Below are 22,658 nucleotides of genomic sequence, written 5' to 3'. Positions count from 1 at the left end.
CTCACCGGAACCAGAGACTAAGATGTTTGTCGCTTGAATTGCCTAAATATTTAAATCTCTGTAGACGTGATGCTGTTAGTTGAATATCAGAAGCTTCTCCGAGGCTGTGTTGTATTGGAAAATTATTTAATCATAAAATTATGTTGAAATCAACTTTGCGGACTGACATCTATAAGCAGTCATGATCGTCATCACGTAGTACGACGTCTGCGGCCTGATATAGCACTTCTCTTGCATAGTTTTTCAATAAAACCAGTCGGTAGCGACCAACATCCAGCATTTTTAATCGACCTTAGATCTATCGTGTATGCCATGGTTGCACAGACTTATTAAGACTAGGGGCCACTCAGGCAAATCATGAGTTAATGGCAGGCCGGCCGCCAGAAGTATAGGTAATTATTTTTTTTGGTTTTATTCTGGAATAGAATTCAATATTTTTCGAATGTATGAGAGTATTATTTTTGCTGTCGACGGGCCACCAGTATTCGACCGGCAGGCTGCGGTCTGTGTATCCATGGTGTAAGCAATACTACTTTTTATTATAATGTACCTGAATATTTTTAGTATGTCTTCATTTCTTATAAATAAACTACTGTTCAACATTGAGAAGTTAACATTTTTGCTATAATTTATAAAAAAATTCAAGAATACAATGCATTGCTCAAATTCTAAGCACCGGTACAGTACTACTTGCAAGTTTTTAATAGACATTGATGTATCACATGCTAGCATAGTGTAATGGCTACATAATATAGACATGTGTAATTACCATGTCACTCTTTTTCAATGGTCGCAGCGGCCACAACCGTAGGCCGATTACAATGGCTATTACCGACACCTTCGTAATTACGAACTAATAACAATCGCCTACCTACAATCGGAATACCAGAAGTTAATTAACAGTGTAATTGCTTTCGGTGTTGAGAATACAGCAACACTTGCTGTCCATGTTTAGAACTCTTAACTTAGACTCGCTCGTTACTTTCGTCCATCAAATATGCGAGTTACCTGTACAAATACGGTCCCTAGATATATTTACAGACTATAACAAACCGCTGAGTGAATGCAAATGAATTCAAAGAATGCAAAGTTCAAGGGTTGAATGAAGAAACGGTTCATTAATAGTGCTGTTGACACCGCTATACTTCACCAAAGATATTTCTGCGCCCCCTATACGCCGCGCTTGTTAAGGCGCGGTATAGCAGTTTCATTAGCACTGTAATAAAACAGTAATTCATCGTTGTCACTCGTTTTGGTCCTGCGCTGGTTGCGTCGTGTCCGAGCGAGATATGTCCTCTACAAAGGACAATGACAGATTCACAGACGGTAACCACGGCTCTCCATTTCGATGACACGCCCAGCATCAATGACACGGCTGCGGGCAAGTAAAGGTCCTATTCGATTACGTCGGATTTGTCGCTTCAACAGCCACAACGAGCGTGTGCTAGGCGGAATCCTTGGCCGCCCTACCGTAGTAGATCTTGCACAGGTAGTGACCGAATCACCCGTGCCTGGTGTTCACCAGTGTAAGAAGAAAGGTCAGTCTTCCATCTCTTCGTTGCATCCAGGCCTCGAAGACGGATAGGATCGCTCTGATAACACGTCGCCCGCCACCGCCGTCCCTGCGGAGAGCGCTAGTTGGGTTGCAGACCATCGCAACCGTCTCCGTCAAAAGTTCATTGTGTACACGGCTTTCTAACTTAATTGTAATATTTCTAAAAGTAACTTAGTTGTTATCAAACTCAAGCTACGATTACGTTAGTACGTAATTGTAGTTTGAGATTGATGACGGATTGTACTCTTATTATTAAATTATAAAGTATGCTACGATTTTAAGGAAGAATTGGTTTAATTTTTGCACGACACGTGATATACAATATGATTGGTTTAGGTGTAAAAACTTTAAAGTAGTGAGATGCTACTGTCTACCTATTATATTGATTAATATAATAAATAAATGTAATTTCAAACACAATACACAATCACTTCTTTATTTCTATAAATCTGAACATAATTATTATTTTTTATTTGTTATCAATTTATTTTTTAATTCTACATATTTAACAACATTTTGGGTATCTGAATTAACTATTGTACCATTTAAAATAGACTAACAACGCTATTCAAAAATTAATTTTCAGCCCCAATACCTAATATAGATTTTTAAAGATACAAATTATGTAAGAAAACAAATACTTTATTACGTAAAGTTAAATGCAAAAAAACTTTCGCCAATCACTATTATTATAGCGCGATAAGCAAATGACCTTTGATCGGAAAAAAAAGCATGACATTAAACTATTTACCAAGATAGGCATCTATTATTAGGCGACTGAGAACAGATTCGAACCTGCCTTTCTCGATAACGCGGAGCATAGTAGATGTTATCCATTGTCCAGTAGCTAACGATTCGTTGCTGATCTATTGCGATAAAGGAAAACGCAATAGCCAAAAGCTTCACAACTTTTAGTAATTTGACACTTTGATTACGCCGTTGTGACTATGTGCTGGATTCACACCTTTTTAACCAGTTTTAAACTGTTTTTATATTATTTTATCGAGATAAGACCACTCACAGTGACGACTTATGTATGTCATAAGAATTATGCCAGAAAAGCCCAATTCGATAGAAATTAAAATAAGATTCAGCTACCCTTTAATGGCTTCCTTCAAACTAAAGCTAAGACAATTAGTTCTAAAGATGCCCTGGTCTGAGATGAGTCCACAAAAACTCAGACTGCTTTTTTCTGTAGTCACCTTTACAATAAACTTAATACAGTAATAGAGCTATTCATTCCCAAGCTTTATTTAATTAACTTCATAAATCTGTTCTTATTAAATTTTTTAAATTTATTGCTCGTAATAAATTAAAAAAAAGTCTACTTAGGTTATGCGACAAGCTTCCTAGACCAAAGGTTACATGGCGTGACTAGATGGTTTTTAAAGGCAACCTTGTGGTCATTGTTTTAGCTCATAGACTTCCACTACAAGACAAAGATGTCTATCGGGCCATATACTACAATCGCCACGCCTGGCAGGCGGGTTGGTGATCGCAATGTGATATTATGTACACAGAGGTCGCTGCTGCCTATCTTTTGGAAACTTGTTTGTGAACTGTGACAATCTCATACAATCAATGATTAAAGTGAGAATTAAGTAAGATTGTACCCCGGGAATTGGACCCGCGATCTACGATCGAAAGGTCCAGTCTTTCTTCAGTTCAGGCTTTTTTTTTACAATTTTGTCTACCGCCAGTTAAGGTGATTTAGCGTGAAAGGCGCCTAATACGGTTCGGGCCATCATATTATTAAATATCTCAACATATTCGGACACCCCCAAACCTTTCTCTTCTTTAAGCAGGAGCTCTTCGGGTGAAATACTTCTGAAAGAAAGGTCCCCTCTTGAAAGTTTTTATCCGAAATTCCTGCATTACAGTTTAATTTCTGTATTCATATATGCGATATAAACTGCCATATTCATAATTGATGTTATTAATCAATAGTTACATAATTATTAGTCGACTCAGAATAATTACAACGTTAATAAAAAAAATATTTGCAATCATGTTCATACACCTTGGCTTATTATTTTTAAAAAAATGTTAGGTTATTAATCACGAAGCAACATAGAGCAATTAACTTACAAACTTTCCATTTGTAAGATGGCGATATAGTCTTTTAATTATCGAATACCGTAGTGAACTGGTGGCGAGCGAACCGCCCGCGATACGACCGGGCGTGTTTGCCGCGCAATCTATTGGTGGCATCGATTCAATTAGCGTAGAACAATGGAACCGCCTCGGGATCCCATCGCCGCGTTCTTCGCTCACCCGTGACTTCACATCCGACCCATAATATTTTTACAACGGCCTTATGATGCTGATCATAATAGACTTTAAACTGTTCGTTTTGAATTTTACACATTTACCGTTCATTTGCAAATTATGCTATCATAAACCCAGTTAGTTTAATATAGCCAAGCATTACCATTGAATAAAAGCTTTAAATTAGTAAATATGTAACTCTTTTGCTAGAAAAATAACTTTTAAGATTTTACAAAATCTGCAGGGAGAAACAGTAAACAATAATTAATTAATTAACGCATTAAAATATAGCAATGCGAATTTTTAGAATGGTTTTCGTACTACATTAATACTTATTATTTTTAATCTCTAAAAACATTGAACTTGAGAGCAAATGGGCTATACGTTCACCCTTTTAAAACCTTTATACCTATAACCAATCACCTGTATGTATCCTTCAGTGCTAAGAAGAAGGTGTACGGCAAATATTTATTACCAGTGTTATCAGTGATAAGTACCTCATTGGCAAGGTCGCTGTCGCTCAAGGAGCTACGAAGAGTAGAGAGGCTATACTCGGATTTTCTCAACGAAACCGAATCAGAAATGACGAGATCTGTAGACGTAGCGAACTACGTACGTAGACCAGCGAATTGGCATGTTGAATTGGTATTTAGTATACCACTTAGCACGCAGAACAGATGGTTGTGACGCAAAGCAGTTTTATAGTGTTTTCAAGGGCGTCCAGAAGTGGAGACCACAAACTCGCAAGCGCAGCGTAGGCTGTCGGAAGATACTGGATGCAGGCTACTTCCAACTTGTTCTATTAGTAATCTATAGGCAGGCCATATAGAGGAGGTCAGCAGTATACGTTCTGAGGCTAAACCGATGTAGAACCTCCCTTGGACGACTTGACTCCTCCCGTTACGTACTCCACCGGATTGGGAGGCTGCTCTTCTTTTAGAATGACAATGGATATAAAAATAAAAGGAGTCACTCAAAACGAGTTAAGAATTCTGATAGGAGGGTATTCGAGAGGACCCGTTGTCAACTAGCTTGGTTACTACTATCGGATTATGAACTTACCGGGCAAGACGTACTGCATATTTAAATTTTTAAAAATGATACTAGTATGGAATAAAAAAGAGTCAGACGAGTCTAGATTGAGTTGTTTATAGGCTCTTCTGTGATAAGGATGCGTTTTAATCCTCGTAGCACATCCTGGTATGAGAAGCTGTGTCCTGGCGCTTTTCTATGAGTCATTTATTATGGATGGCGTGTGAAACAATATGTTGAAAGTTAGATGAAGACAGATACAAGCCGCTTCCAACCGGTGTTATGGACGATCTATGCCATGCAGTGGATATTCTATGACTGATTTAATTTTAAAAAAATGAGAAAAATATTATCGTGTGTTTGTTTCTACATACTTCTCCGAGTTTAGGTACCAAATGTAATATTTAATATATATATATATATATATATATATATATATATATATACACATATATATTTATGTATATGTATGTTAAAAATTCAACGTTTCCGTACAAAAACTGAAAAAAAAACAAACATATACTAATGAATAAATACACATATTAATATCATATTGTTATGTGGTGACATTAAATTTTTCTAAAAAATATTTTTAATTGTGTTAAAATTTCTCATATTCTATTATTAGATACGACATTTATTTTTTAAGACTAATAATTTTATCAGGCCTATTAATTCGTGTGATAAGTTCCACTCACTAATTAAGCTTCAAGTTAATCAATAAGTCTGAAAATAAATAATTAAATTTAGAGTGCGTAAAAGCGTAGTCGAGTCGTTGAAATGTATTCGCTATCGTTGTATAAAAAAAAAGGATCGCCGCGAATATGAACGCGAGCGACGGGCTATCGTAGCGAAACTTAACATTTCAATTAAAGGTACGATTAAGAAATTAAAAGTAATGAGGTCTCGAACACGAGGCAACGATTAAGAGCCAATGCGAGGATTTACGATACAAAGAGCCACGATAATGCTTGCCGTTCTTGGTCGAAATACCAAACCCGTTTGCTGTCAATTCCAGTACCACATATGTTCATAAAACGTGGCCTTTTATACACATATCTTAACAAATCGTTGGAATTAAATTTCCAATATATATCGCAATTTCATTAATTTTGCCATATATCCAGATAACCGTACGATATACGAGGTGATTGGTTATAGGTATAGAATGGGTAAATGTACAGCTTATTTGTCAGCATAAAACTTCAAAGCTTTTAGATATATTTCCATTTTACCTGTATAAGTGATCACTGAAATATGTTAAATATTTTATTTCTATTAGAATGTGTCAGGCCATTAACTTTTGGAAAATAGTAAACAATAATTAATTTTGATAGGCAATTTTCCGAAAACGCTTTTTCTTACTCTATTATTACACCGTTATTTAATATTTCTAAAATTATAACATAGGCAAAAACAGGATATTAATTTATCACTGTAATTTAAGTATAAAAAATCTCTTTTTATTTAATATGGATTATTTATGGCTATTTATATCGTCATTTAGACCGGTCTCTAATTGATGACATTCGAGACGGTGATCAATGAGATATAAGTTACATTTTAATTAGTTTTTTAATTAAAATAATTAATTATGTTAAGTTAACTTAAATGAGCCATGCCTAAATTACAATCAATACAGGAAACGAAAGACTGCAAAAAATCTGATAGTGTAAGATGCGTGTTGTATAGCTTAAGGTTTTAGGTAAGGCTTTTGCAAGATCAAATCAGAAATGAGGAAATCCGCAGACAAACAAGGTCATCGGCGTATCTCGAAAAATTGCTCGACTGAAGTGGTAGTGCTCGTGCAACCGATGGCTGAGGGGGCTAAAATGTTCTCGAGTGATGATCACGAGCCAGTAGACGCAGCGTGGGTGGGCAATCCACTCGTTGGACCGACGACGTAATTAAAGTTGCCGAAAGTCATTGAATGTTGGTAGCGTAAGAGTAGTCATCATGGCGTACTTATCATTTTCATCCATCCATTTTCTAATCATTATCATCCATGCAAGACGTACTTCAAAGATCGCCATCTTTGAAGTACGTCTTGCATGGATGATAAGTTTGAAAAAAAGAAGAATAAGGCTTCAGGTAGCATAATTAAGGGCTTGTTCTTTAATAAAAATCAGCTAGATATTTATTAAAAAATAATTTAAAATGTTAGCAATAACATCGTTCGGATATGTTTTATAGCATTAAAATGTCTGCTCTACAGACTACTTATACGGCGACCATAGTTATTGTCCGTCGTCGGCAACTAGCTTACTTTCCATACGCATACGTAATTGGGACGCTAGCCTGTATACGGTTATTCACCAAAACGCAAACAAAAACTGGCACGCGGCTGCCGCGAACCTGACCATATGAGATGACAGTGCGCTCGCGACGCCAGCCAAGAATGATACGAGAAATAATTACGCCCATTGATCGGTGCTCATTAAAATGAACCAATGGATGTTGTCGGCGAGCTGAGAGCGTAAAAGGAGAACAGTGGGTAGGTGCAATTTGCTGCGGCGCCGCAACCTGCCCTTTTCTTATTGATATAATTCGACTCGGCTACTGCGGAATTCAATTAGACAGCCGGTTACTCGAGAATTTTTCAATTGATCATGCGAATAGAGTTCCTTGTTAGCATCGCTCGTTACTAACTTTTAAACAAGGGTTTTGTGACCCTGTTTGAACTACGATAATGGAATTCCAACAACTTGTACAGTTCTGAAAAACACAGTCGATACATATATTCTGTGATCAAAAATTAAGGTGAAATTGTCATGTAAGACGTTCGGGTATTTGGAAGGCAAGTATTTTTTTCAAGCGTTTGCCAAGCGCCTGTTGAATAACATTTGGCTCGACCCAAACCATTTTGAAGGAAGTTCTGTGTCTGAAAAGCGTCAAGTTTCGATTGCTGCCAAAAACACTCAATTTTTGTATAAAAAACTTTCAAAAACTCGACTCATGATGATGATGATTCCGCATCTACCGCATTCGCCTGATTTGGCTCCGTGCGACTTCTGGCTATTCAACAAACTCAAAATGCTAACGTGGAGACGCCGTTTTGACACGATGGAATTCCAACTATTCCGAGGACTGGAAAAAGCGTTGGCAAAGGTGCATTTTATAGGACTGGGATTACTTTAAGGGGGATGAAATTGAATTGGAGGGATAAATAAATATTTTAAAATTACGATTTCGCCTTATTTTTAATCACAGCTATGAGATATAGTGTGACAACCTTGTTTATGTCCGTAAAAAAAAAAACAATAAAATTAAAAATAACGATGTACTTAATGCTAAAACGAGAAATAAAGATAAGCTTATATCAGAAAAACTTCAATTCACAGCACAGTAAATACTTTTATTCCACTTTTAATACTCTAATAGGCCAACTGACATAGTTTCCACTAGACAATTTATCACTTCGATAGTTACCGAACGAGGGACCGAGCTCCCGACTCAATAATCAAAACGCTGTTTCAACCCCACCACTCTCAATCCTTCTACCGGAAGTTGTCACAAAAGAGTGGCGGTGTCGAGTATAGTGCCATTTAAGAAAAATAACTATTACATACACTTATTATACGTAATAGTCAAATAATAGAATTTAGGCAATTATGTACGTAATTGTAATATACTCCCATCTAATGTCTCTATTTATCTATATTTATCCAATAATTTATAATGTTTGAACTTCATCACATTGTAACCTGTAAAATCCTATTATAATGTGAAGTTGTCTTAGTGACTATGTAGCTTGGGAATTGATTGCACTAACACTGTATTAAAGATATTATTAAAGTGACCGCAAAAAAAACCGTTTAATTTTCTTGCGGATAATTCTCAGATTGGGACCCGTTTGGAACCTTCGTAGTTTTAAGTTGTAGGATGTCGTTGTAGGGGAACACAATCTGATTTTTGTTTCTATTAAATTAGGCTCTTCTGGCATTATTCGCATGACGCCATGACCACATGAGCGTATTCAAGTGATCAATGTAAAAGATCCTATGTGACAACATGAATAAAAAATAAAAGAAACCAACAAAGCGAAATATATATTATATATGAAAATTTATCGTTGATGTCTTTTGTATGGCAGAAATGATTCAATTAACATAAACATTTGTACACGAATTCTGGTAGTAGTTTTCTTTAGCAAGAAACCTCATGCGGTAAAGTAGTCTGTTTTTCAGCAAAACAAAAGAACTCAAGTGTTACTAACTATTGCTTTAAAAAGTGTTTTAATATATATAATTACTAGACTATTGTCAAAACCTTGGTTTATTAACTAAACAGTTACTATTAATTGAACACCCTTGTTATCGGGTGATAGTTAAGAGTGTTTATTTTTTACGTTTATACTATTTACACTATAACATATTTTTTTATTTGAACATAATGTATGAGTAATATAAATGTGATAAAAAAGACTAAACGAACTAGATGATTAAATTAATAATGAAATAAATAAGAATGAAATATCATTAAAGAGTCTTGTAAACAAGCTCCAAGGCACAGCGGTTAGCGCACGTGCGTAGTGCTCATCTGTCACACGCGCCCTGCAAATTGAACGTTATAAAACATGGCGGCCACGCCTGAATGCTACCGTGCCTTAATGAGAGAAGTCTGAAGCACTGACCGCCGTCCCCGCGACTTTTTACAGCGGCCTGATCAAACTCGCTGTCTCTTCTTAACGGTCATTTTAATAAAAAAATTTCATCAAAAATTTTCAACCAAAATGACAAATTTCCGATACCCTACTTTCGCATATAACATATTAACGAATCGAAGAATATGACACATGTAGTACATAAAACATAAAAAATATAGGCTTTGTAAAAAAATACAAATTTAAGTTTTTTTGGCTACGTAAGTTTAAGGGCATAGATAACTAAGAACTACTGAAGTGCAGAAAAATAATTACAATCTCAACTAAGTATAGTTTAACCATAACTAAGTGAGTATATCTTTAATTTAACAGTTTGACAAAATGTCTTTTATTATAAATATTATTAAAAGTGTAGTTGCAGTATCATAGTTATACTTCATATGATAGATATATTATAATATAATTAAATTGTTTGACAACGATTATACAGAAAGAATGGTTGTTGGTGTAAAAGCTTTAAAGGAGTGAATGTACAGCATATTTGTTAGAGACATAAATCTTTTACAGTGATATCCAATCACCTTGTTTAAAGTGCAGCAGACCAATAACTTCTGGCAGTATAAAATCTGCAGGGACAGATAGTTGTAATTTTAATTTAATTCAATTAGCCACCTATTAGAATTATTTTTAATTTTTATATGTAATTATCCTAATTTTGCCAACACTATTTCTTACTATATTCATTAGTGACATCGTCATGTCAACTGGTGCCCACTGCAAGACTTGAGCCTTCCCAAACATGGCAACGATGACCGACTAGCGCTGTCCGCAGCACGCGACTTAACTATGTTGTCGGTCCACCCAGTACATGGATGCACAGACCGCGGCCCGCCGGTCGAATACTGGTGGCCCGCCGACAGCAAAAATAATACTTTCGTACATTCGAAAAATATTGAATTCTATTCCAGAACAAAACCAAAAAAATAAAATAATTACCTATACTTCTGGCGGCCGGCCCGCCATCAGTTCATGATTAGCCTGAGTGGCCCCTAATCTTAATAAGTCTATGCAACCATGACCTAGTACATCTAGGAGGACCTACCCACTCTGCGTCCACCATCTCATGGCCACTACTCCAGAACCTTTCGATCCCAAAGCCTTGGTTACACGAATGTGCCTTACCCGCTGTTACTTCAGACGAGCGATTCTTCGAGCTACCTTACAGACCTTGTTTCTGGATTCTTACTATATTGTCATTACGATATTTATTATTTCTGAAACCACTGATTTTGTATAACGTGTAACTTACATTAATTTACCGCAAATGAGCTATTCATTAACCCTTTAAAACATCTCTAATCCATTGTCCTGTAAATGTAGTATTGCAATGAAAATTACAATAAGAGTTTTAATTTATTCATCTCTGTACGCGCCTTACGATTGCAGCAAAACCTGAAGAGCTAAATTACACGTCCGGCATACTGATCGCACAAACAGTTGCAATCAAAAGATATCACCACCTAACCGAAACAGACCGATCACGTCCTCGTTCAATCTGCCATAAAAAGCGGCAGCGTTTGTTACTGCAAGTCGATTGTCTACTTTTTGTCCGTCCAGTATCAATGGGGTTGAATGAAGGAGGTATCGGACAAAAAGCGGTCCGCCGCGTGTCGCCATTAGTATGTGCGGCAGCATCCCAATGTGAGCATTAATTTATTGGCAAATATTGTATTGAATAATGCACGCAACCACGCGGCCTGTCGCGCAGAGCACGCGCTCGCTTCCTGCACTCCGCCCAGTTCATTGACGTATAAATATGCGATCACGAAATGTATTTGGCAGCAATTAATCTAAATTTACAATGCGTCGGCTTTTTCACTCTTATTTTAGAACGAATTTTGTACGTACATACTGAAACCAGAATCGATTTTGATGTTTCTCGGATGTTCATCATTAATTATTTATCTCTGACACGACAATTATTGATCTTATCTTTAATTTCTGTTCACAAAGGGATTACTAATTAAACTTCGATGTATCAATACGAATAGTATGTGCGTCGAGTATGTTGTATTGCAGTCAAGTTCTTTATTTTTTCGCGTAGTATCGCTAGCCTCACGAGCCAGTAACAATCCCTTTAGTTTCTTTTTAACAAGTTTGTATGAAGTACGTATCCGTATAAACTCATACATTATAACTTTATACATATATATTTTTAATGTCGATTGTTTGAACAGGAAAGTGTGTATAATATTTTGCAATACCGTATTATTTAAAATGTTTTACCCATTCTGGAATACAGATGATATTAAACTAGAAAATACGTTGCATTGTATATTTTATACTATTAAATTATTCATTTACTTATAATAAACGTTGTATTAGCATGAAGCAGTACACAAAAATCTTAAACCAAAGTGATTGCTTGAACCAAAAGTGTACGGTAGCAATTTCGCGAGCGTGATTAAAATGCTCGTTGCCTGCGATCGAACCATAATCTGAATCCGGAGTTGAAACATGCTCTTATTGATAATATGGGTATCCTCAAGCTTTAGAAACCAAGGACGTGAAAGTAGTACATTGAAAAAACCAAATTTAATGATTAATATCAAACCATGTCGGGTTTGATATTTATGTGTATATTTGTTCTAATATACAAATCAGGATTACAAAATGATTCTTATATTTTTGTAATGACACATGTAAATAAACAAAAAAACAATTTGAAATAGTCGATATTTATTACTCGATATTTAACATATAATAAATCACGATTTCTAAGCTTTCATTCTAAAAGTGCCTATCAGAGTTTTTCGTCTTATTACTTAATTAATTTTATCTTTCTTAAAATTTTGAGTTACTATGCTGTCGTTTAAAATCTGAGCCATCATGTTAAAAGTTTAGATATGACACCTATAAGTTAGATCGTAATGATTTTTGATCAAAATCTGAATAAATTCGAAAATTTTTGTTTCTAATCTCATATGTCTCAACATATAATTTTATTAGTCACAAAATGATTGTTATTAACGCTAACAATTAAAAAAAAATCACTACATGTTTAAACGCGTATAAACATAAGGAAGCTCGTTTTTTACGTTCATTATAAAACTACGAAGTTAATGACGTAAACAATGTAATGTTACAAGTTTATTAGCAATTTATATGTAAAATTTATTGCACCACGATGAAAGGTTGAGAATTATATTCTTTAAAGACCTTATTATATTGTTTTTGTTAAAGAAAAAGTGGAAAAATAATTTGAAGAAAAAAAAGTATATTATTTTTAATTTGCCGTAGAAACTTTGTAATGTATGTTACTAAAGGTTCATTGACAGACTCGAATAATTTTGTAAAAGGAAATCAATTTGAAAATGAAGAAATTGAAAAGAGACACAATATATTACGCATAAAATTTGATGTATTTACAAAATGTTTATCAGACACCGTAATTGTTACATAATTTCATCGGTATTAATTGAAGCTTATTTAAATCACGATTTATTAAAACTACATAATTTGTAAATCTATTAAGTTATGGAATATTTTTCCAAATAGGAGACCAATCATCCATAATTAGACTATGGATCTTTTCCTTTATTCTCATACCGCACACAATTATAAAGTATATCTAATTGTCTTTATGTAACATGGCAGAAAATTTAAGAAATTTTTGTTAGTCTTTTGTAGGCTTATTAGAATACAAATAAGAAATATCTAGCCAACAGTGTATTAACGGTCTATATCTAAAACCGAATTAGATAAATAAGAACTGTAATATACGTGAATCTATAGAACGCAATTTTTATGGAATATTTGCAGGCGGGGCCATTCAGCCTTGAATAGACTACGGATCTTTTCTCTTTGAATTGATCTACATACCAGACTCAAATAGTTTTTCTAGTTGTCATTATATAATATGAACGAAAACTGACGACATTTTCGGTAGCATATTGGTATTGTTTTCAAATAGGAAATATCAACATTCTAGACAACATCGTATTATCGATAGATGTTTAAAATCATAAATACGTATGTTAGACAAAAATTCTAATGGCTATTTGTCCAATAAATCTTAAGGTATTCATGTTTCGACTCTACTGCTTAAAGATATAAATAATAAATAGACTAAAATGTTTTCAAAATATTTTGCAATTGTTATATATATACATATATAAAAGACATTTTTAACTATGAACTGTCTCATCACGATATCTCTTGAACGATATGGTTTACAGAAATTATATTAGGTGTCAATATTTCTTCTGCCAAGTAAAGGTCTGCTATATACGAATTTTACCAAATTTCACCAGTAAAGGAGGTTGAGAGGGCAATTATTGAGGTCGTGAAGCAGACGGGGGACGGTTAGTTTATTTTATGTAGCTAAACTCTGTCAATTAAAAATGATGTTTAACTTATACCTAATTACTCGTTAAATAATACAGAGAAAGTTATAAAAAGTTCTCAATGCAGGAAATGTGGCATATATATAACTCTAGATTACAATAAGACGCATAAAGTCAGTGTTGACGGTAAGACAAAAAATAAACGAGACTTGTATCAGATAAAGCAAGAAGAAATCGAAATACACCACCGGTTTGCATACGTACAGGCGGCCATCGACAGAAGATTGACAATGAGCTCTCATTAAGTCAACTCGGCTGCCTTTTGAGTTCTTTCCATCGATATGTCCCGCATTTAGGTGCTTTAATATGAGCATTTATTGGGGCTTATTCCAGCAATAATATTTGTAAGTATTTATTGGTCCAATTTTAGAAGATATTGACAATTTGTGTAATTGTGATTTCGTTGCATACGGTACATATAAAAGTCGTGCCATGTGCGTTTCACGAAGTGATGACTGCACCCTCAATTCCACTTACCGGTTGAATTTAGTAATATCTATTTTTAGGTGACCTCTACTATGCGAAAATAATATTTATAACAAATTTCTAGTCTCTAAGAATGCTGTAATACTAGTGTATTTACAGGCAGAATGTCTGTCTGACTTTTTTCAATGTTTATTTTTACTTTTTTTCATTCTTCTTATTGTTTAATTTAGTTTATTGACTTTCTCAAGAAATTACTTTATAAGTATATATTTAATTACACATATTTGTAAACCATAGATAATATTTAAATAAAAGAAACAATTCATATAGAGGTGAAAGATGCGATCTTAGTTCGTGGCGATCTCTACCAGATAGCCTTTGAATGAGATGAGAAAAATGAAAGAGAGGGCTGTTTAGGGTGTACGTACATAGAAATATATTACTATACACAAATACATACAAACATACTTACATCATTATATATGCATATATACACAAAATCATACATTAAAAAGTATATAACAGTTATAAAATTGTTTTTGCATTTATTTACTTTTACGTCATATATTATTTATGGTTTTAAAGAAAACTTAAGAAAAATTAAAAAAAATGTTACTTACATATTTTATTGTCGAAATTGTGAACTACACGAAATACAATTTACCATAATTCGTTACGTAGCTTCGGGCTCCACACGTGCGGGTAAGGTGAGCCCATAATCATGTTTCGTGAAAGAAATTGTAATCCATCACTGTTTATAAGCAATCCATACACATTAAGGATACAGCTTTGCTCTGACCAAATGAGTCCGCATTACGTGCAGCGCCCGTGGACTGATATGACAATGATGTATTTACACGCACCGTTTGGGCGTAACTCCACACTTTGCGTACAGCTGGGCGTCGTCCTACACATTGTAACTTGACGCATATCCAAAGTGTAATTTGTAACTGTCTCAAGCTCGTCTCGCCGCGAGTAACATATCATCAGAGTTTTACGCTGCACTTCACCGCATCTCGGTCGATAATGGTACAACGATATTTTTACGTCGGTATAACCTTTTCATAAATCATTCGGTGATTGTATCACGTATATATAGAAAAATTTTATCATATTACATACTTATATTAGAAACTGTTCATTTTACGTTTTTACAAACCTTTGGTGACGGGCTAACTGTAACTGTCATCATTTTCAGTAATATACTTCAATAGTAAAATTTAATAATGTAGTAGGCTACTTAGTCAATTAATGAAAAATACTTTGAGAAATTCTGTTGCAGAAAGCAAAACTTACTATTATTTCTCATCTTCATCTTCATTATTTCAGCCGAAAGACGTCCCAGCAGTGAACGACTGCGGCTGAGGCTTCCCACATAGATTTTCAAGAAGAACGGCTGGAATGCCGATTCCATGCATCCAGTGTTTTCGAATAACTTTAACTAGGTCGTATATTCTATCCACCTTGTGGGTAGATGACCTTCGACACAACAGTTACCGGTACGTATTCTCCTATTTTTGGTATAAACATGCCAAATTCATTTATTCATGTTGTCAACCTTTACGCTGATCTCAGGACTTACGTCAGCGAAATCGGCTAACTAAATCATACTGGACTTATTTGTAGGTTGTAAACGTAATGCAGTTAACTTTGACGTAACAATGGGTGTGAAGGGAGCAATAAAAAAGGGAGCAACGTTATATATACTGTGGAAATCAAAACCTCGTACTTTGCATTATTCTCAAGTCGCATGCCTTGTTGTGAACAACTTCTTTAATTAATGGGGTAGAAAAGTCAAGATTTATTTCTGTAAGATGTTAAACTAACGATTATTAAGAAAAATGTATCTTCATTATTACGTCAGCCAATAGAAGACCACTGCAAAGCTTAGGTCTTCCCTAAGGATCTCCATGATGATCGGTCTCGCGCTACCCGCATCCAGCAACATCTCGCAATATTAACTATTAAGTCGATCCACCTAGTGAGGGATCTACCCACGCTTCGCTTCCCAGCTCATAATCAAAAAAAATTAGAAAAAAAAACAAAAATCTTATATAAGATTGAAATGCAAAATGTTGATTTAAAGTGTCATGTAATAAGTATGTATTCATCTGTAAAAATGAAGAATACGTACATATCTTTGTAATTAATTCGCTTTAGAGAAAAACAAGAAGATAAAGCATAACACGTTTGCCGGCACGCATCAGACAATTACACGGAGCTTGAATAGCAGGCGCTCTTATGTTTATTCAGGCAGTAAAGCAGGAGATGGGGAATCTGCGACATCAACCAGTCCAGCAAACCGTACAAGAAAAACCCGAGTGCCCGGTTATTTGTCAAAAACAAAATTATGTTCTGATTACTATTTCAAGAGACCAACGGCATCCGCCCGGTACAGGCGATAAAGCGACAATAAAACATATAAATAATTCATACACGGATCTCGAGCATAGATTCGCAAGAACGTGTCTCAAATGTTTTATTGTCGGTGGTATTAATAAATGGGAGCAGATGTGCGGGCTCGTTGTTCTTGCGCAGCGAGTCGCGGTCTCGCCCCACTTCACGATTCAATCAATAAAAAACAAATACGTAACATTTATCTTCATGTCGCCATTGTTTATTAGTGAAGTTTCAATTTGGACTCGAACGACTTTTAATCTTTACTTAACATTGATTTGTATGTTTACTTTAATATATAAACACCCAAATACTTTTAGCATAATATATAAGAGACAAAGAGGATGTTCATCTGACAGCAAATATTATTTGTCGTCCTCTTTGTTTCAGCCAGTAGACGCCTATAGCAAGACATTGGCTTCCCCCAAATATATCTTAGGCTGATGCACTATAATCTCCACGCATGGCAGGTGGGTTGACGAACGCGGTGTGGCATTATGGTACGCAGAAAACGCTTATGCCCATCCTCTGGAAATTTATTTGTGAGTAGTGGCAATTCTATATAATTAATACACAATGTATGAATTATTCACAGTTGGCCAATATCATAAGAATTTACTTAGATTATCAGAACTACTGTACTTACTGCCTTGGGTATGAGCACGAACATGTGGGTCGGGCAAAAAAGAGCATGAGTTAACTTGTTCTTTACAATTACCATGTCTATAATCATTAATTTATGTTTGTAATAGCTATAGAATGTTTATTATATAAAATATCACCAAACCAGCGACATCGTGGTCTGATGAATTTATACCAATAATTCTGATCCTAAAACTCCTCACACGGAGGCAATACTAAGAAATGCACAACTTATTTAATTATTTAAGGTAATGATAACTTTATATTCATCTGTAATTTTCACGGTGCGAACGCATATCATACTTTTAGATTGCTTGTTCGCTTGTGTTGTTTTCTTTCGCGGCAGAAATAAGCAAGAAAACGTATCGACTACGTATTTTAATAAAGTTTTATTGTCTTTAAATCATAAGTTTATTGTTTACTTATAAGCAGGTTGTAGATTACTTTGTATCTACAGTTATTAACAGAAAGCTTCGAAAATAAAGCCAAGCAAAAAAAGTTTGTCGTTATTAGTTTCTTTATCGCTACATTTAATAGAAAATGTTAAAACTTCTATTTAAAATTATAATGCTTGGTTTTAAAGACGAAAACCAATAAGTTCTAAAAAAATATCCTCATATATTTAAATATTAAGTAGATGATATAAAAACATACATACATAAAATTGATGCTTTGTAAGAACTTTAATATTTTGCATTGAATAAAACATATATTATACAAACTAGAAAATTGTTATAAATATTTAATAGGTTTGAAATTTATACCGTACTTTATACAAAGCTTTTATAATAATCTTATTCTTTTTATTCTTTTCAGCTGGCAGACTGTCACTGCGAAAGCCTCCCCTCCCCCAAAGATGAGCACAATTACTGGTCTTGCGTTGTCCGCATCCAGCGACTTCTTGACTACTATATGTCATCGGTTCACCTTGTGAGGGGTCTGTCCACGCCGCGTCAACCACCTTCTCGTGATCGCCACACGAGAACCTTTCGACAGCCCAAACGGCCATCGGTTGCGCGTGTAATAGCTCAACCGAATTGTCATCAGACGAGCAATTATTAGATCTCCGTTGGTATAATAACTTAAAGAACAAAACAACTGTAATTAAAATTGCCACATAAATGTAATAGGAAGCCATTATAAAAATATATCACATGTATAAAATAAAAAAAACGTTAAAACATATGCTACGTACATAAAAGTTAACGCATGTCTGACAAGAAATGTTAACATCTATAAAACACGTAAGTGCCTACTAAAGGCTCTCGAGCAAAAACAGGGGATGTCTGGGTATTAATATTCAATAACTGGATTGCCCTAGACTTAAGGCGCAAGTAACACGGCGTCGGAGACTTGGCGACATCAGCCAATCGCATTATGGATGCGAGGTCAGTCGGTCTGGAAGGCGGTGCTATGCTCCAAGGCATTCAGGCTGAATTAAGTTCCAGACTTGGAAGAAGAACTAGTTTTTATAATGTTGTTTTACACGAGTATATAAAAATGTCTACTTACACTATCGTAGCTCTGTGACAGATAACCTACATTGTAGTATAACATAATATTTCTTTTATTTATGTGTTAGGCATTAAATTATGAATGTCTTGTATGAAGGAAAACAAAATCATATCATAGATAAAGGTAAATAGATTACTATGTAAGCCGTACTCTGGATGCAAGAGGTTTCCAACTGGTCATATTTGAAATTTACGGCGAAGAACTACGTGCAGTAGTAGACTTCTTATGGCTAAAATCATAACGATTTATTTTTAAAATATTAATTATTAGTTTGTCACCTGGGGGCGGCCTAAACTGAAATCTGACATAATCATATCCTCTCCTCAGACTACAGGATAACTAAATAAGATTAGAACATTTCCTATCCGAAACTAAAACATAAATGGAATATAACATAATGAATTTTATTAACTTTTAATTTTAGCGGCTAAGTATTTTAAGAATCATAATCAGAGCCTCTATAAAAACAGAAAAACTAGATTATAACCAATAACTTATTACTGTATTTTTACAAAGATATATCGGAAAGAAGTAATGAATTTATATGACTCAGTATGGAAGAAATAATGTAGAAAGCCCATCAAAAGAATTTATAGAACTCTCATAAAACGAAACGATAATAGGTGTTTCGCATCAAAGCAACCGCGGAATGAAGATTTGCTCCACAAAATGTCAACGAGGTATGAGCAGCCGACAAAGGAGCTGTAAATGCGACGCAAGGCCGAGCATTCGCGGACCGCCACGCTTATTTCGAAATAATCGGTTAATTGTGCACCCTTAACGAGCCTCGGGGAAGATGGAGACCACGAATCTTCGCAGCGTCATCGGACTTTTTTCGGTTATAAAAAAGGGACAGACACTCCGGTTAATGAAATGTTGCAGCAAAATATACCGCTAAAAACAAAAAATAAATTAAATGAAAGTTAAATTACTTAAAATTTGTTAATAAAAAACCTTCATCTAATTTTCTTAAAAGCAAATTAGGAATATTTTTATTTTCAAGCGCATCGGAAACATAGTTCACTTATTGACTAACGATAAAATCTGCGTCAATAAAAAATTTAGTTACTGTAATTATTAGATTTAAAAACCAGTTCACTCCAGAACCTTAAGGTCCTAGCTGCCATCTGATCTACGTACTATGTGACCAGCTTACTGCTTCTTTAACTTGCCTATCTGCTAGGCTATGTCGGTCTAGTATTTAACTATAGTCTAATCTTAATTAACGCAATGTCTTGCCACACACGCAATAGCTGGTTAATAAATATGCTAAATCGTTCTCATAAAAACATTTCTCAAAGCTTTAATTAAAGTTATAGTTAAATTACTTTTGTTATCGAGCTTTAACATTCCATTTAGCGTAATGAAAAGGTTCAATAATTTAAAAAAAATGAATATACTTATTTTGCATAAATTCATATCTCTCTGCATTAAGCTCATTTGTCGGTAAATATTTTGCTTTCGTTTCCACACAAGACCACACACGGCGGTACGAGCTCGCTTCGTCGACGTTACTGCGCTGTATATTCCGATTTGATGGCAGCTTGTGACGTCTTGAGCCTTCTTTATCTCGACGAAAGGGTTTCGATTAATTCTTGATTAAAATAATTAGCCATTCGGCACGGGTATCGGCGACCGGTGGGTACCATGCACGCGACACCGAGAGCGGATTACAGATAAGATCCGAAGCGGGTTTATAAAAATATGTAGACGCCTTGTAACAAGGTTTTTTTTTGTGTCCGGACTTTAATGTCCATTTGGAATTTGTAGCTTTCGCGTGTTTCAGACGTCATGGTGCAGAGGGGCATAGCTTAAAATCTCTTTAAAGATAACAAAACTCTGCTAGAAATTATTTTTATTTATCTATTTCGCCTGATTGGGTGGTGACCGAACTCTTAGATGGCTTTCGACGGACACTCTTTGGAGTAACTAAGCCCAGGGGCTCCCTCGAGGGGACCACAGCTTGATCTGTTACTCGTTAATAATATTCGTTTAGCATTCCAATACAGGGCCCCAAAATGACCTAACTCCGACTTGTTCCGTTGCTTTTTACCGGCTACTAACAAAGAGCGAAAGCGTTAACGCAGAGAGAAGAAGTGAAGAGACTCCAGCAATGCTTCTATCTAGTATGATCGGGGGTTGGCGTCCCTTGTTCCCTTGATCTGGCTTTGTTTCCAAATAGAGGTTATAGAATAACGATTACAAGTAGTCATATACTTGCACAATATTACCTGTTTAATTCTAAATATCTTCGTTTAGCTATACCAAAGTCTACACTTAAAGGCGGTTCGTGTCATATTGAAGTAATAGAATATAATGAAATATTGATAAAGTGCTATATAAATTGTAAGTATTCGGTCTTAAAACCGTATAAAATAAGCGCAAGCAACCGGTCGCAGGCATAAGATAATTAACTGTCGTTTAAGATACGCTGATAAATTAATTCGCCACTAACATTCGCTGAGAGAATAATAAATGGTAAGATATATACAAAAATAGAATTAATTACTTTCATAAAATAATTGCTCGTATTGTACTTTTTTTTAATTCGTAACGTAATGAAAGGCAAACGCATTCAAAATTTTATGATTTGTTGGGCCTGTAATTTAAAATATTTTCTGCTAAATTATGCGTAATATAGCATTTTTATCCTACACTTATATAATTTAAACCGATGTAGAATAAACCGGTACAGGTGTAACACCGAAAATATCAAAAAAACGTTTCCATTCTATTACATTGAAAACAGAATTAACTCTTCGCACAGTACAATACCGCAGATGAAGGACTGTGTGGGAGCCAAATGACTAACAATTGACCATCGTACAAGTTCCCGCCTTTTGTGTGATGGAACGATGAATGGATAGGACGGGAGATGGCGACGAACCGTAAGCCGTGGGAGGTAATACGTAAGCCTTTTAACCGTGGGAATAGAGCAAGTTGATTTATTGATAAAGAAATAATTACACAAGCAAATATTATACTTTACCTGGTATCAATATTGCTCATAAAAGTATAATATTTAGAATAAAAATCACATTCTTTAACACATATGTTCAACACATAGCAATTACTTCAGGACTACCTTATGAATATTAATTTTTAAATTGTATTAAAACTTAAAATAAACTCAAAGTACTTTAAATTTATGAACTCTTAAAATATCAAAAAAATCTAGTTTCTACAATAGTTTTTTCTTTTAACAACACATGAGTTATTTTTTCTAGGGTTTACTGGTAAAAACATCTCTTAAGCTTTCTGAAACCCTTGTTATTTTTGTATTGATTACAGAATGATATAGGTGTTAAATCTTTAAAAGGGTAAAGGCATAGCTCATTAGTCAACAAAAAGCTTTGAAACTTTTACACTTATTTCCAATCACCTTGTATAAAGTGATTATAATTCAATTTATTTTTCGATTGGGTTGCTACAAATCGATAACTTCTTGCAGTGCGAAGTCTACAGGGGCAGATAGTAAACATTAATTAAAGTTATTTATTATTTCTTAAACTATTGATTTTAGATAGATTGTACTCTACATAATTTGAAGGAAAATGGATCACATGTTTACCTCTCTGAAGATTTTACTCCAATAACCATTCTTTCTATAAAAAAAATTTGATATAATCAATTTATTAATAATAATTAATTCTAATAATTGCTTGTTATCATTGCATTACAATTCAATATAATGTTATTGTAATTTAACAGCATAATTGAAACCTTATTATCGTAAATTGTATATGTTTTAACCGTTTGTTTGGCAATTACTTTATTACACTCAAGATCATGTAGTAAATCTAATGTTTATTGT

Source organism: Battus philenor, unplaced genomic scaffold (assembly GCF_028537555.1).
Source record: "Battus philenor isolate CCGP_79_NKW_IND1 unplaced genomic scaffold, ilBatPhil1.0.hap1 SCAF_13, whole genome shotgun sequence".
In the NCBI taxonomy this organism is placed as follows: domain Eukaryota; kingdom Metazoa; phylum Arthropoda; class Insecta; order Lepidoptera; family Papilionidae; genus Battus; species Battus philenor.
The sequence above is the reverse complement of the archived record's forward strand: the minus strand, read 5'-3'. Positions refer to the sequence as shown.